This window comes from Electrona antarctica (genome assembly GCF_951216825.1).
Source record: "Electrona antarctica genome assembly, contig: scaffold_232, whole genome shotgun sequence".
Lineage (NCBI taxonomy): Eukaryota > Metazoa > Chordata > Actinopteri > Myctophiformes > Myctophidae > Electrona > Electrona antarctica.
The window spans coordinates 34,046-48,163 of NW_027638008.1; positions in this window are offsets into that span (position 1 = coordinate 34,046).

The following is a 14,118-nucleotide window of genomic DNA, read 5'->3' on the forward strand; positions in this document are numbered from 1 at the left end:
TCACTGCTAGAGCCGTAAAAATCTTCTCTCATGGGGGTCCCTGGCATATGTTTTCAAATGGGGGTCCACGGGGGCGGGGCTAATTAGTGTCAATTTGGGCGTCCTTGACATGAAAAAGTTTGGGAACCACTGATCTTCAATATGTACGTTGCTCGGCCAATCAAATCATCGCCATGGGGTGAACAGCCAATCACAAGTCAATGTTTGTGTTCACACAAACCCGGGAAGCTACATGGTCATAGGCTCACAGACAGCAACCAATAGGACTCTCCTTTACTCTAGTCCTATTGGTTAAAAAATAAATCACACTCGTGTGAAGTGAGGGGCGCTCTTAGTACAGTCAGACACTCGGTCCAAAAGGGATAGCACCAAAAAAAAATGTCCTTTGCGGTCTTGTTTCCATTTAACTGTTTTGAGATGGTTTTAAACGTGTCTTGGTTTCTATTTGTAAACCGTATATTTCACATCTATGCCTTTATGTTTTCTCCTAATCCTCCTGGTGGGAATCAGGGACGTTGCTGAGTAAGCTGCTATAAGCAATAATGTCAACCTTTTTTTCTTTCTTTTTTTGTTTTGGTATTCAGACAGCCAGCAATCGGTAGAACGCTCCCCCCAAAAAAGTAGTCTCTGTGACACATCTAGGGGCCGCAATCTGCATTCAAAGATGTTCTTAGCTTTGTCATTGGTCGATTTGCCTGTCTGCTTCCTGAGTCATTGCGACAGGTTTTTTTTTTGTTGACCAATGACAAAGCTTCTAGGAACATCTTTGAATGCAGATTGTGGCCCCTAGATGTGTCACAGAGACTACATTTCTTTTGGGAGCGTTCTACCCATTACTGGCTGTCTGAATACATTAAAAGTTTGACATAATATTGCTTATACAGTGGGGTCCCATATCTTTCTTCCTCAGTCTCAAAGTGACATTTATCAGGACCCAGAGGTACCTCTGTTAGACACACCCACAGTCACACCCCCAGATTCTCAGCCACACCCACAGGTTTATTTTAATATGTGGAGTGACTATTCAACCACCAGGTGGCTTCAAGCCATGATGAGCAGAATACAGTGGTGGAAAAAGTATCACATTTTGTACTTGAGTAAAAGTATCAATACTGCAATATAGAAATACATTGAAATACATACTGTTACAAGTAACAGTCCGGTATTCAACATTTAATTGAGTAAAAGTACAAAAGTATTGGTATCAAAGTGTACTTAAAGTACCAAAAGTAGAAAGTACTCATTGTGCAGAATGTCCCATTTAAAGTTTTCAAATGTGTACAAATCTTTTGAAAATAGCAGATCTACAAGCTCATAATGTGGCACATCACGACGTATTGTGAGCTTGTAGATCCGCTATTTTCAAATAGTCTACTATACTGAGGAAGTGGTTAATGCATGTTTTTTTATAATAATCAAAATCTCCAAAGTAACTACCTAAAGTTTTCAAATAAATGTAGTGGCGTACAAATACAATATTTGTCTCTGAGATGTAGTGGAACAAAGTAAACAAAACACATATTAACAACTTCAGTCCTATACACAATTTGGCCATTTTAAAATAGCCGATCTACAAGCTCACAATCACCATGGTGCGATGCATTCCGAGCTTGTAGATCTGCTATTTTAAAAATATTTTTATATATAAAATATATTTAGAAGATTTCCTTCTCTTTCTCTTTCTCTCTCTCTCACTCTCCCCCCCCCCCCCCCCTCTCTCTCTCTCTCTCCAATTCAATTCAATTCAATGGAGCTTTATTGGCATGAGAAAACGTACATTTACATTGCCAAAGCTGAAGTGGAACAAGACAATCAAAATAAAACAATGTATTTACGAATAAATATTGGATATAAATAGGAATTAAATAAAGGTGTAAACGCTGTGTTACATTAACACTTATCATTGATCACTGATCATTTTGTCCTTGTGAGTGAACAGTCCGTACAGAACAAAGGTGGTTTGTTTTTGCCATCTTTGTTGAAGAGTCTGAGCAATTATGTTTTAGTTTATTTTATGCCAGTGTTCATTTTTAGTTGGCTAAGACTAGATAGTTTAATTAGCCTAGGCAGGCCTAAAGTTCAATGGATTGTTCAAAGACTGAGCTTAAATAAGAATTTGCTACTAAAAGTAACACTAAGACTAAGTTGCTAAAATACTTTTAGTCTTACTAGAATTACTAAAATTACTAGGTTAGATTTCTGGTTTAGGTTTAGGTGTATTCTAAGTGGGGAACAAATAACCTTTTTTGCATGGTGGGGAACATAGAACCTGGGGAACGCAACAGTCTGGGACACATGGTCCTCCAGCCAGATGTGCCTGCATGGTGGGGGTGGGGAAATGTTTTTTCTTTTCTTTTTCTATCAGTGGTCAGAACTGAAGTAACTATGCATTTACTGAGTTAAAATTTGATTTCATTTTAACTTTTACTACATCTCTTTACTACATCTCTCAGGCAAACATTTTAAGTGCCCCTCTCTCTCTCTCTCTCGCCTATAGTGCTGGTTTGCAATAGTAACTATGTTTTAGTTTATTTTATGCCAGTGTTAATTTTTAGTTGGCTAAGACTAGATAGTTTAAGTAGCCTAGGCAGGCCTAAAGTTCAATGGATTGTTCAAAGACTGAGCTTAAATCAGAATTTGCTACTAAAAGTAACACTACAACTAAGTTGCTAAAATACTTTTAATCTTACTAGAATTTCTCAAATTACTAGGTTGGGTTCCCCTCAGCCAGCTAGTTCTGGGACTAACACAAGCACAACCACCAGACAGAAAACTGCTTCCCGGCATGCACGTATTGCAGGCACGCGTGTGCATGTGTGTGCGCACGCACATGCACGCACATAGCCATGCAGGGCGTGTGTATGGGCATGCACGTATTGCAGGCACGCGTGTGCATGTGTGTGCGCACGCACATGCACGCACATAGCCATGCATATGAATGAGACACGTGCACAAATTCAGGGAGAGAAAGAAAATGCTGAATATGAATTAATAATAATTTAATAAATTAATCATGAATTATAGTTCTGACTTATTTGGACACTCACAGGTACAGTATAAGTATGACGTATCAGGGACTCCATATTTGGGCATGACTGACCTGCTGGGAGGCCTAAACATAGATGTTGAAATGACGTTGTTTCGACGTCTAATGTAAGGCCTAGACCGCTAAAAAACTCAGTGGGAAACATATTTCAGCAGCATGATTCCTTCCTGATAAGGCCTGGGAACGGGCCTGGATAAAGGCATATTTGACCCATGGCTAACAGACAGGGTTTCAGTCAGGGGTCTATTTGACTGCATCTCCTGTCATCATTTATCTTTGGATTATTACAAAACGTCTGTTGTGGAAGATGGTAGTCATTACTACCAGCTCACTAACTTTGATTTAGTGTTTGTTTGTTTTGGTTTTGGGCTTGCTGTTTTTTTTGTTTTTTTGTTTTTTCATGTTGTTATTCTTTCCGTTGCTGTTGCTAGTCATGGCTGCCAGTTCCCACCTGATGTTGTGTGGGAGTCCAGACTGCTCCAGACCGTACTGAATAACTGCTAGCTTACATAATGTCTTGAGGCTAGGACTGAAGTCTAAGACAGACAGGTCATCAGAGGTGTTGTATCCTCCAAAGAGGATGGCACGATCTCCCACCATGCAACAGCACATATTAAACGTCGGAGACGGGCCTTTCCCCTTGGGCTCAACCTTCTTCCAGGAGAAGGTCTCTGGACTGAATTTCCACACATCATTGAGGTCTCCTTCCTCACATGAACCACCAAATATGTACAGCTCTCCATTGTAGGTAAAGGCTGAATGATGACAACGTCCTTCTGGAAGAGGCTGTGCAGAAGGTGTTGTCACCCAGTAGTTGGTCTCTGTGTCAAACACTCTGATGGTGTTGTAGTACTGAAACCAGCAGCCTCCAAATACAAACATCTTTGTCCCAATGATGCTTGCAGAGTGACCTGATGACTCAGGAGGTGGAGTTCCTCTGGTGTTAATTACAGACCAGACCATCGTGCTGGTGTCCAACTTGTAGATGTCATTAGTCTCTACAGTCAGCTTGGTTTTTCCTCCATGGATAAACATGACCTTCCCCAACACACAGGCTGAGTGGTAACACCTCTCCTCTGGAACTGACCCAGAAACCTGTGGTTTGAACCATGTGTGGGTGTCAACATCAAATGCATAAAGCACGTTGGTGTGCTCGTCTGAGAAGTACAGAAACGGACACCCTCCCCAGAGGTAGACAATATCTTCAATCAGGACAGCTGTGTGGCCCCAGCGCGAGGGAACCTCAAAGTGAGGTACTCCTCTTCCAGAGGTCACTGGGGCCAACTGCCTCCAGAGTAAAGTCAGTGTGTTGAAGGCCTGCACACCAACCTGATCCTCGTGGTTCTCGTCATTGATCATTCCAAAGTAGTACAGCTGGTGTCTCAATGCTACAGCAGCACCATCTTCCTTTGGTGATCCTTTATGATGCAACGTCCAGGAAAGCATGTTTTAACAGTTAATGGTGAATTTAAGTAAACCTGTTGGTTTCCTGCTCTGTAGAAGAACGAAGATCTCAAGAGCCAAAGAAAAGGAGAGCCCGGTCACCCTTATAGAGTAAGTACGCTTCTAGATTCTAGAGCTCTTTGAGTCTTGGTGGAAAGAGTCTTGAAGATAACAGTCTGGTAGAGATCTGTGGTGAAGAGTTGAGTCTTGGTGGAAAGAGTCTTGAAGATAACAGTCTGGTAGAGATCTGTGGTGAAGAGTTGAGTCTTGGTGGAAAGAGTCTTGAAGATAACAGTCTGGTAGAGATCTGTGGTGAAGAGTTGAGTCTTGGTGGAAAGAGTCTTGAAGATAACAGCCTGGTAGAGATCTCAGTTGAAGAGTTGAGTCTTGGAGAAGTTGATTCAATCTGAACTCTCTCTGAGGCTCCAGTGCTTTTTATCATACTGGCTGTGATTGGTCGTATCATACCAGTGAGGTCACAGTACATAAGTATGTATGTCAGGAACCCCAGATTTGGGCATTGTGTTACAGGTCTCAGTTGTAAGACCCATATGCAGATGAGTATTGCTGCTGGGAAGCCCTCCTATGCCTGATAAAACAGGAATAAAATGAATAGGACAGGTGACGACGGTGTTGTCCTTTTAGCCTCCTCATGCAGAATTAATTTATTAATTCACAATTCAATGTATTTCTTTTCTCTGTATCATTTCGTTTTCAATAAATCAATACATCGATCAAAATACAACATAGTCACAATATTCCCTTTTTTCATGACATCACATTGTGTTCACATTTAAATCCACATTTAGTTACAAATAACCTCTTTTAGTTACTTTCATAACCACCAGCATCTGTTTTTATCATACCACAAAAATACAAGGACTGTTCCTTTAAATGTCTGTGTCAGACAGTAGTGCACATTCATTATGCATTGTAAATAGCAGCCTAGCATAGTGCTACAAATATATATCCCTTAAACATCAGGTAAGTAATTATCATAGTGCAGGACTGAGTTTCAAATGGCTGTAGGCAAAACGTTTTTCATAGTACTAAAATGCTTAAATGCTTAAAGTGCATTAAAATGTAAAATTATACAAAAACGTTTTATAATCAAACATTCTGTTCATCAAAAATACTTCTGAACAGTATTACTAAGCTAAAGACACAAAACTGGAATGATCTGGAGCCCCAAAAACGTGGTCTTCCCTCATTTTCACCAAAACACAACAGGACCACCATTTTAGAAGCACATGGAAAAACGGCACATTGTTTGGGTCACAAAACCACTCAAAAGTATATTCAGCTTCACCAAAAACGATCTCTAAAGTAAAATAAAACATAGGCAACAACTGTGTGCAGTTTAAGAGTCTGTTGTGCAGTACAAACCTGATAAAACAGGAATAAAATGAATAGGACAGGTGACGACGGTGTTGTCCTTTTAGCCTCCTCATGCAGAATGAGGAAGTGGGTCAGTCCATTCAACAAGTGCCTCTGAAAACGAAGCGAGTCGCCACACTGCCCCCTAGTGGTGGAAACACTAGGAAAGTTCCACTGTGTAGTGTCATTGAGCTTGGAATAAACCAAGATATAAATGCATTGTCCAATCTTGCTCATGCATTGTCCATTCTTGCTCATATAGCAATATTCTTTTCACAAAAACAAATAACATCTTCAAAATCATAACAAAATAAAATACAAACATAAATGTGACCATACATTTTGTGTGCGTCACACGCTCCCCGACAAAAGAAAAATGGCTCCAGACATTCAACTCTTAAACTACTAAATTCAAAATACAAAAATACATTCTCAAATTCTCAATACTCAAAGGTAAGTTCAAAGGTAAGTATCAAAACAAAAAACCTCAAGTGTACGTGTGTGTTTGTGTGTGTGTGTTTCCCCATAGGTTCAAGGTAAGTACTGTATCGAGGTAGGTATGTTCGTGTAAGTGTAAGTGTTTGTAGTTGTCTGTGTGTGTCAATCAGTACACAAAGAGTGGTCGACTGTATGGCATGGTTGAGGGGTAAGGTAGCATTTGGTATGGGATGGGGTATGGTAGTGTCTGGAAAGGTGGGTATGTCATGGGATGTGGTCCCATCTCCCAGATTGGCATCGATGACGTTTCATAGGCTCCCACTGTGTTGATCATGGGTTGAGGTTGGTAAGAGGGTTGGCCCAATGAGCCGTACGTGAACATCTGGGTAGGCCTCCTTTCACGTTCGGATCTCCGTGGTTGTGGACTACTGGGTTGATCACAGGTAGGTTGCACACCAATTGTCTGAGGGTCTACTGAACTTTCCCTGTGTTGGCCCACTTCTTCCTGCTCATTATCTGAATGTCTTGTATCGGCAGGTAACTGCTCATCTTCTGTTGGTACCATGTCAACAACATCATCTCTGTTCTCTTCCACAGGCATTTCCACTCTCCTTTCCTGGATAGGATATCCTCTGGTTTCTCTTTCAGGTATGAGTGGTCTGGTTTGTTCAAATCTCTGAGTGTATGTTACATGATCAGTGTTTCTCTGAGGCTCACAACGGGGCTGTGCTTGTGAAGTCTCAGGTTCTCTCGTTATTGGCACTCTCAGCCAGTATCGTGGTCCATCATCATCTGAATCTGAGGACTCGCTGCTGAGGCTCCGTTCATTCTGTCTCCTTGAAGTTGACTGTCTGTTCCTTGTTCTCTGTTGAGCTTGGGATTCAGGTAGGTCTCTAGGTGAGTCTCTTTTCCTTCCAGGTTGTGGCTGCGGAGGTAAGTCTACAGGTAAGTCGTTGACCACGTGGAGCAGGTTGCGGTGTAGTGTTCGGATCCTGTTCCCACCCGTTTCCGGTGTCACCCTGTAAACAGGTCCATCAGCAATTCTCTCCTTCACAACATGGACTGTGTTTTCCCAGTACGACCTCAATTTACCAGGGCCTCCTCTCTCACTCAGATTACGCACCAGAACACGATCACCTGGTTCAAGGACAACAACACCCTTCATGTGGCGGTCATAGTATCTCTTCCCTCGAGCACTTGACTGTTGACTATTCTCAGAGGCCAGTCGGTAAGCGTCCTTCATCCTTTGAGCCCACTTCTCAGCATAGCCTCTTGGAGACGTGGCTTCCTCTTCCTTTGCCAGGCCAAATATCATGTCCACAGGCAGGCGTGGGTGACGTCCATACATTAAATAGAAAGGCGAAAACCCTGTTGCCTCATGCCTGGTACAATTATAGGCGTGGATGACTTGTGGTAAGTGGTCTCTCCATCTTTCCTTCTCCTTTTCTCCGAGAGTTCTGAGCATTTGGAGCAAGGTTCGGTTGAATCTTTCCACGGGATTACCCTGAGGATGGTAGGGCGTGGTCCTGGAGTGACCGACTCCACTGAGTTGTTGCAGGGTCTTGAAGAGTTCATTTTCAAATTCTCGACCCTGGTCATGGTGCAATTTCCAAGGGTACGCAAACCGTGGAATGAAGTCCTCAAAGATTTTCTCTGCAGCAGTCTTTCCGGATTTATTTCTGGTGGCGTAGGCCTGGGCGTACCTTGTAAAATGGTCAATAACAACCAGAATGTATTCGAAGCCTCCCTTGCTTTGCTCCAAGTGAAGATAGTCGATGCAAACCAACTCTAGGGGTGATGTAGTGGTAATGCTTCCCATTGGAGCCCTGATATGTGAGACCGGCTTCTTCTGCTTGATGCAGGGACATTTTCTTGTTACATAAGCTTCAACATCTTGCTTCATGTATGGCCAGTAGAACCGGTCCCTGGCTAGTCCCAAGACCCTCTCTGTCCCCATATGGCCCATCTCGTCATGGAGGTGTCTCAACACCAGAGGTCGGTACTGGTCAGGCAAGACGAGCTGACTCCTCTGGCTTGTTCGCCGGTACAGCAGACCATTTTCCAGATGGAGTTTCTCCCATTGGTGTAGCATCTTTCTCGCAAGGCCACTAACTCCCTTTTTCATGTCGTTGGTCAGTGTGTTAGTGGTCTCTTTCAGCTGGATGACTTGACTGATGGCAGGATCATCTCGTTGAGATTTAATGAGCTCATCATGGGGGATGGTTGGGAGTAGCTCTGTTGACTGTGAGGTTGAGCTATCTTGTGACAGGTTCAGGACTGCCACATAAGCAACATCCTTCTGCTTGGCGGCGTGACTGCCTTCCCACGTTGCCAGTATGATGTCTTTGGACAGCTCCTCTGTGCAGGCGTCAACGTAGTTGTCAATGTCTAATGGCATGCGGGACAAGGTGTCGGCATCCACATTAATCTTGCCCGGTCGATACTTGATTTCAAACCGGAAGTCCGCTAGCTCACCAACCCATCGGTGGCCGACAGCATTGAGCTTAGCGGTGCTCAACACGTAGGTTAATGGGTTGTTATCCGTGTACACCAAAAAGTGGGGCGCGTAGAAGAGGTAGTCTCTGAACTTTTCGCATATGGACCACTTTAAAGCCAGGAACTCAAGTTTCCCTGAATGAAGGTTGTAGTTCCGCTCTGCTGGCGTCAGCGTCCTGGACCCGTATGCAATGATTCTGAGCTTCCCTCCCTGGCGCTGGTATAGCACCGCACCAAGACCTTGTTGTGACGCGTCTGTGTGCAGCACGTAAGGGAGATCAAAATCAGGATACGCTAGTACTGGGGGGTTGGACAGAGTGTGGATGAGCTGGTCAAGGGTTCTCTGGTGCTCTTCAGTCCACTGTATCGGGGTCCTGGATGACATCTGGGCTCCTTTTCCCCGTTTCTGTCTGGGCTGAGGCACGGTGGTGACAGGGTTTTTGGATTGCAAGAGCTCATACATCGGTTTGGCAATTTTAGAGAAATCTTGAATGTACGTTCTGTAGTAGCTTAAGAATCCTAGAAGCTTACGGACCTCTCCGACGGTGTTGGGGGTTTTACTCCTCAAGGCCTGAATGGCTTCCAGGTCCTTGGGGTCTAGCCGCACTCCCTCAGCAGAGACCAGCTTCCCCAAATAACGAACTTCCTTTTTGAAGAGCTCGCACTTGTTTGGCCTGAGCTTTACGCCGTGGCGTTGGAGCGCCCTCAGCACTCGTCTCAGTGACTCTACATGGTCTTCAAAGGTCTTACTATAACAGAGAACGTCATCCAAATATGGTATGCAGCATTCGTCTCGCAAGGAGTCAAGCATTTCCTCCATGCTTCTCTGAAAAGCAGCTGGGGCGTTTGAAAGCCCAAAGGGGATGCGCACCCACTCATACAAGCCCCATGGAGTGATGAAGGCGGTCATGTGTCTCGACCCTTCTGTGATGAAGCCTTGATGATAGGCTTTTCCCTGATCCAAAATTGAGAACAGGTTGTAGCCACCCAGCGTGTCAATGAGGTCTTGAATACGGGGAAGTGGGTGTCTATCTGGAACTGTCTTTTGGTTCAGGAGCCTGTAATCTATGCATAGCCGCAAACTTCCATCCTTCTTGCGGACACAAACCACTGGTGCGGAGTACGGGGATTTGGACTTTACAATCCACTTCTTTGCCAGTAAGTCTTGGATGTACTCCTTAACTTCCTTGTACAGTGGTTTGGGAATTGCTTTATAGCTCCTCTGTACTGGGATGTCATCCTTCAGGGTTATCCCCATTTGGAGGCTTGGAATGCACCCCATGTCATCTTCATCCTGAGCAAACGCATTTGACTCCTCGTAGAGCATTTGTTGGACTACAGCTTGGTGTTCGTCACTTAGGTGGCTTATATCGACAGGAGGAGACCACCGCTTGAATGGTTGTTCTTGTTGGTTACTGTTGTCTCCATCGACAGGAACGGGTAAGTCGACGTTGCTGATCTCGACGCTATCCATCTGATCTGTCTCCACAATCTTGTCGATCGGCTGAATACTGCCCAACATTGTGAAGTTGTTCAAAGTCACATCATGTTGGGTGTGGTTACCCACAGGAATCTCCACATAGGGCTGCCTGACGTGGTGGATTTCGACCAAGCCATCACCAATATCTAGCTCCTCCAGTCTCGGGTCTGGATGGTTGACCTCGAACAGTGCCACAGAGGACGTGAAATCAGCAGGCACCTTGCACTTGATGCGAGCGACATGGCCTGGGCGGACGACAATGTCTTGACGTCCAACTCTCACCACTGCATGGTGCTGGTCGGGTTCCTGGGTCTGTATCAAGTTCACAATTGTCTCTGCTTGGTCATTTTCAATCTGTATGGCCTCTCCCAGCAACTTGCCAATAATCGCAACAACTTCAATGTCACTCTCCTGCCCTAGGATGAGCTCTTCAATGACGTTGAAGCCCAATATCGGTCTCACAAGGCTCACACGGCTGACCAGGAAGGGTACTCTGATGGCGAGATTTGGATCATCGTTGCCAGGTAGGTTAAAGGTGAGTTCCACCCATCCATCATATGGGATCTGTCCTCCATTGGCTGCAGTGAGATCCAGTGGTCTGCTTCCTATGAGTTCACTGAGAGGGCGCACTTCCTGTTGAGGTAGGTATTTGTGTTTCCATGGCTTGTCAATAATACTGACTTGGGCCCCAGAGTCGAGCAGAACCGTCACAGCGTATCCACTTAGATTGCATTTCAATAAGCACTTCTTGCCAATTAGCTTAGCTACTCGCTGCGATGGTGACTTGTCATCAGCCGATGAGTGAGAAGGGGCGGCAAGATGGTGATTGACCTGCACTGCTACTGGTGTGGTATTGTCTGGATGGGACTGAAGGCTGGTGCCGGTCACAGGTGGTCCCTCTGCTGTGACCGGGGGGAGTTTCCCGACGGCTTAGGTCTCTTCAGGCACCCAACAGCACGGTGCCCCTCTTCTCCACAGGCGAAACAGTGGTTGCAGTTGGGACGGCCATTTGCAACACAGTTAGGGCAGCCATATGGTCTTTCTTTCCTTACTTGTCGAGTCTGACTCTGTTTAGTGGAACACTGACAGGTGGACTGGGGCTGAGGCTCAGGTCTTGACGGATTTGATGCAGCTTTTGATTGTAGGGAGGTTACGACTTCCGTCAGAGCTTGTACTTGAGCGCTGAGTTTTTGGATGAGCTCATCTTTAACTTGCGTGTCAGGAGCAGGCTTCTCTTTGTTCACTTCATTGGTGGTCACTTCACCACTGTGAGCTTGAGCTGTCTTGGGGCGATTGCTGCGTCCCAAGCGTCGCTTCCTCTCACTTTCTTCACTTGTCGTTTTGTTGACTTGTCTTAGAAGTGCATCATCTGTGACTGCAGGGTCTGAGAGGAGTGGCTTCAACTCCCTCCTGATATCATCATGTTTCTCATTCAGGCCCTGATAAACTGTGCGAAGGAAGACATTCTGTGCTGTTTGTGCTTCGTACTTGATATCAGAGTCTGTCTGTTTTGACATGAAAATCACTTTTTGTTTGAGCCCCATCATCCTGTAGAGAAACTGCTGTGGTGTTTCATGTTCATGTTGTTTGGCACTTATCAGTTCCTGGAACAGCTCAGTACTGCTTTTCTCTCCCAGATGAGACTGTAGAAAGCTCTTCAGCTCGGCTATGGTCATGTCATCCTTGCTGCAGAGCATATCCTTGAAGTTTCCAGGCTTTATGATGCGAAACACTGCTCGTATGATTTCACCCTCAGTGTGCATTTCTCTCAGTCCTTGGTCAATCTGCTTGCTGATATTGCTGTAGGTTACTTCGGATGCATTATCACCAATCTGTCCACCATGCACCTTGAATTCCTTCTTCTGGAGGAAGGGTAGGTCTTTGAGGGCAATCATACTTCCAGTATGGTGATCATGGGTGGGATGGGAGGATGTTATGACATGTGGACTGCGGGACTGGTAAGTGTGTTGTGTGTCAGTTGTGGTGTATGGACTGTGGGACTGGTGAGAAACAGTGGGTTGAGTGTGGGTTATGGTGTGTGGGCTGTGGTGTGTGGACTGGTGTGAATCAGTGGGAATGGTGTCAGTTAAGGTGTGTGGAGTAAGTGAAGCCCCACCCTGTTTAACCTTTTTGCGCAAATCATCATAAGTAGACATCAGCTTACTGATTTGTAATTCAAGGGCATCAGTTTGAGCGGCCAAATCAAATGGTGCAATGTCAGAGTGTGTACCCGTAACATGTGTGTCAGTGTGGACACTCTCAGATAAGTGTGATGAAACATTAGCATCAGAAACAGCATCAGATACAACAGATACATCAACATTTGCTCCAGCGCCGGTACTAAAATCACTCTTAGTACGCTTATCAATAATTTCAGCAATAATGTCTAGCATACATCTTAACTCCGAAATGCCCTGATCATCTGACTCTAGCAAATCGGTGCTCTCCATGTAGGAACACAAAAAATCAATACAGCTCTCTTCATCCTGGTTGACCAACTTAGCTTGAGTAGGCCCTCGTGAAACGACTTTGGCAAGCTGTAGCAGTTCATCTGAAGAAAGGTTGAATAGCTTCTTCTTTATGGTCCAGGTCAGCGTTTTCCTCTCGTTGTCTGCCATCGTGAACATCAATCAGACACCCTCAGCTCGTGAAGTCCTTGCTCTGGCCGCAGTCAGACGCTCTCGACTCTCACAGCTCCTCGCTCTGACGATGAAGCACCCTGGCCACAGGTTCAGGAATCACTGGATCGACGTCCTACTCCGACCATCAGGTGGCGCCGATCCCGGACGAGCCCCCACAAATCTGTTACAGGTCTCAGTTGTAAGACCCATATGCAGATGAGTATTGCTGCTGGGAAGCCCTCCTATGCCTGATAAAACAGGAATAAAATGAATAGGACAGGTGACGACGGTGTTGTCCTTTTAGCCTCCTCATGCAGAATTAATTTATTAATTCACAATTCAATGTATTTCTTTTCTCTGTATCATTTCGTTTTCAATAAATCAATACATCGATCAAAATACAACATAGTCACAATATTCCCTTTTTTCATGACATCACATTGTGTTCACATTTAAATCCACATTTAGTTACAAATAACCTCTTTTAGTTACTTTCATAACCACCAGCATCTGTTTTTATCATACCACAAAAATACAAGGACTGTTCCTTTAAATGTCTGTGTCAGACAGTAGTGCACATTCATTATGCATTGTAAATAGCAGCCTAGCATAGTGCTACAAATATATATCCCTTAAACATCAGGTAAGTAATTATCATAGTGCAGGACTGAGTTTCAAATGGCTGTAGGCAAAACGTTTTTCATAGTACTAAAATGCTTAAATGCTTAAAGTGCATTAAAATGTAAAATTATACAAAAACGTTTTATAATCAAACATTCTGTTCATCAAAAATACTTCTGAACAGTATTACTAAGCTAAAGACACAAAACTGGAATGATCTGGAGCCCCAAAAACGTGGTCTTCCCTCATTTTCACCAAAACACAACAGGACCACCATTTTAGAAGCACATGGAAAAACGGCACATTGTTTGGGTCACAAAACCACTCAAAAGTATATTCAGCTTCACCAAAAACGATCTCTAAAGTAAAATAAAACATAGGCAACAACTGTGTGCAGTTTAAGAGTCTGTTGTGCAGTACAAACCTGATAAAACAGGAATAAAATGAATAGGACAGGTGACGACGGTGTTGTCCTTTTAGCCTCCTCATGCAGAATGAGGAAGTGGGTCAGTCCATTCAACAAGTGCCTCTGAAAACGAAGCGAGTCGCCACACTGCCCCCTAGTGGTGGAAACACTAGGAAAGTTCCACTGTGTA